Source organism: Arachis duranensis, chromosome 10 (assembly GCF_000817695.3).
Source record: "Arachis duranensis cultivar V14167 chromosome 10, aradu.V14167.gnm2.J7QH, whole genome shotgun sequence".
NCBI classification, from domain to species: Eukaryota; Viridiplantae; Streptophyta; class Magnoliopsida; order Fabales; family Fabaceae; genus Arachis; species Arachis duranensis.
In genome coordinates this window covers 92906862-92910840 of record NC_029781.3, presented here as the reverse complement: position 1 = coordinate 92910840, position 3979 = coordinate 92906862, and positions in this window count along the sequence as shown.

Genomic DNA, 3979 nt, shown 5'->3' with positions numbered 1-3979 from the left:
AAATTTTAATATTATATACATAATATATATTTAATATTATTCTTTTAAGATTCTAATATATCTTTTTTTTTCTGGATTTAGTACATAAATTTTCAATTTATTTTTTATTTATTATTTATTTTAATTCTAAAGTTCAATAACTTTTTTTTTGTACAAACATGTTGTTTTTTAATATTTATATACTATTTTTTTATTTTGAACTTCAGCTCAATATTTGAGATTTACAAAAAAAAATCTAAAACTTGTAAAAAAATGATTAACCTAATTAACAGATTGCCTTTTTAAATCTAGACCATTTAAATAAAATATAATAAATAAAGAATTCAAATTTAATGAATTCACAAGGTGTACAGCACTCCATACTTAACAAGGAACGTTTAAGGATGAGCCGTGTTGTTACCCCAAGTTTACTATAAGTCTGATTTGGCTATTCACATTTATTACCAACATTATTAGACTGGTGAGGTTGTTATTGTTCTGGCTCTCATAAAAACATATAAAATATAAATTATCTAAATTATAAATTATAGTAAAATTAAATATATGCAAGCATATAAGCCATGAGTAACAGAATAAATATTTATACGTTTACATGTAGTTTATACATAATTTACATATATACATATATACATATATTTGTACTATTTGAACTATTAATAATATTAAAGGATTAATAACCTGATTAATAATATAATAGGATAAAAGGATTCAAGGAGTAAAGGATTAAGCGAAGAAAATATATCTATATATCTATATTTTGTTGCTATGTATTTAAGAAGAATCAGATTCACCGTCTAGCCACATCACACCACGTAAAGATCTCATTTTCCCATTTACCTAGCATTTGTATTCTCCTTTTTTCGTATGTTATCCCTTATCTTTTTCACTTTTCCTCCTCAACGGCTAGCATGGAAGATCAGCACCCAATTGGAAGCTCCTGATCATCCACCGCACAGATTGATGCCGTCTTCGATGGTGGCCATTCCCGGGATCCAACCAATTCCAACCTCTCGGTGCTGCCAACGGACCTGATTCTGAAGATATTTATTCTATCCGATGGAAAAACAATAGGAAGGGGCATATGCATGTCGCATGATTGGTACAATAGGTTGAACCTGGCAGATAACATGGCAACTTATTTGAATTCGAAGGGAGGAAAGGCGGCGGTCCTATTTAGACAATCCCCTGAATGAGGTTGATTGTGGGCGACTGTTTCTGTACATCTTCGAAACTCGTGCGGAGGTTCCGGTGACTGCTCCTCTCGTCTGGATGTGGTTTTCCTTTGTGGGGTCGGCCATGGGCAAGCTTTATGCTAGGTATTCTACCGATGGCTGTTCTAGTTCGTTGGTTATATGGGATCCGTTGGGCTCCTGGAGGTCTATTATTCCTGATCCAGGGTCTGACTGTTACCACTTCAACTACCGTGATGACTGGTCTGCTTATGCTTTTGTCGGCGTGGTTGGTAGTGATTATTATAAGATTCTCAGCCTCGCCAAGAGTCACCTGGCAGCTGTTGGATATGACATGTAAATCTTTAATTCGAATACGGGTTAGTGGAGTCGCTGTGTTCGGACCCCGCCAATGGTTGATAGACTGGGCAGTAGCTATGCGGTTGCCAATCATTATGTTTTTTGGGTCAATAGTGAAGGGAGTTTTCGTAAGAAATCGGTTTCTGTGATTAGGTACTCCACGCTAGATTCTACATGGAATGAGATTGAAATAGGTATAGGTGTATGTGTGGAGCACCCTGCTTTGATTGGGCACCATGATTGTGTGGATTTTGTTAGCTATGAGCGGTCCTCTGTTAGGTTCAGAGTCCATCAGATGACTATCAACTTTGGACCTTCTGGTGGAATGGAGTGGGGTCGGCATCTCTTTATTGGTGATCGTAACCTGACCGATACGCCATGTGTTATGTTTGGTCTCGACCTCCTTGGTTTCAGTCATTTCATCCGTGGCTTCGATGTCTTTGATCCGTCGCATTAGAGACGCAATTCCGCACTATTGGTCTGATTGATGGAGTCGTCAGATTTGTTGGCCGCATAAGATGGGCCGGAGTTGTTTCCATCAAGGGTAGCATGGAGTTTTCTGTATGTGTGTGAAAAAATGTACTGTGGTGTGTTGTGCATTGTTTTATGTGATCTTCTCTTCCCATTAGGTGAATAAGCTAGGCGTTAGGCATTAGTCATTAGTTAATGTTTCTCCGCCTTTAATTGTATGGTGTTGCCTCTGTGTGATGCGTTCCCATGATTGGGCTCACTAGCTCCATGTTTTATTTATCAATGTTTTTTAATTTGCATTGTGTATTTTCGCGGTTATTATGTGATCCATTTTAGTAAGCCCTCGATGTTGCTTTCATGGTAACGAATATGGTTGGGTTAGCGTGTGATGAGCGGATAATTTATACGCTTTTAGGCATTGTTTTTAGTATATTTTCAGTATGTTTTAGTTAGTTTTTATTATATTTTTATTAAGTTTTTATTTAAAATTCACTTTTCTGGACTTTACTATGAGTTTGTGTGTTTTTCTATGATTTCAGGTATTTTCTGGCTGAAATTGAGGGACCTGAGCAAAAATCTGATTTAGAGGCCGAAAAGGGCTGCAGATGCTGTTGGATTCTGACCTCCCTGAACTCGAAGTGGATTTTCTGGAGCTACCGAAACCCAATTGGCGTGCTCTCAATTGCATTGGAAATTAGACATCCTGGGCTTTCCAGCAATATATAATAGTTTATACTTTGCCCGATATTTGATGGCCCAAACAGGCGTTCCAAGTTAGCTCAAGAATTCTGGCGTTAAACGCCGGAACTGACACAAAAGTGGGAGTTAAACGCCTAAACTGGCACAAAAGCTGGCGTTTAACTCCAAGAAAAGTCTCTACACATGAAAGCTTCAATGCTCAGCCCAAGTACACACCAAGTGGGCCCGGAAGTGGATTTTTATGTCATTTACTCATTTCTGTAAACCCTAAGCTACTAGTTCTCTATAAATAAGACCTTTTGCTATTGTATTTTCATCTTGGTTCTTCTGGTTCCCTCTCTGGGGCCGAAGCCAATGATCACCATTATCACTTATGTATTTTCAACGGTGGAGTTTCTACACACTATAGATTAAAGTGTGGAGCTCTGCTGTACCTCGAGTATTAATGCAATTACCATTGTTCTTCTATTCAGTTCAGCTTATTCTTGTTCTAAGATATTCATTTGCACCCAAGAACATGATGAATGTGATGATTATGTGACGATCATCATAATTCTCACTTATGAACGCGTGCCTGACAACCACGTCCGTTCTACATGCAAACAAGGCTTGAATGTTTATCTCTTGGATTCCTTAATCAGAATCTTCGTGGTATAAGCTAGAATTGATGGCGGCATTCTTGAGAATCCAGAAGGTCTAAACCTTGTCTTTGGTATTCTGAGTAGGATTCAGGGATTGAATGACTGTGACGAGCTTCAAACTCGCGATTGTGGGGCGTTAGTGACAGACGCAAAAGAATCACTGGATTCTATTCCGGAAGACAGTAGGAAAGCAGAGAGACGGAAGGGACAAAGCATCTCCATACGCTTATCTGAAATACTCACCAATGAATTACATAAGTATCTCTATATTTATTTTATGTTTTATTTATCTTTTAATCATTAATCCTCCATAACCATTTGAATCCGCCTGACTGAGATTTACAAGATGACTATAGCTTGCTTCATACCAACAATCTCCATAGGATCGACCTTTACTCGCGTAAGGTTTATTACTTGGACGACCCAGTGCACTTGCTGGTTAGTTGTGCGAAGTTGTGATAAAGAGTTGAGATTGCAATTGAGCGTACCATGTTGATGGCGCCATTGATGATCACAATTTCTTGCACCAAGTTTTTGGCACCGTTGCCGGGGAATTAAATGTCCTAACTACAATTTCACATTTGTTCCCTGCAATAACAGTGCCATGTTTTGATCCGGCAACAACACCAAGTTTTTGGC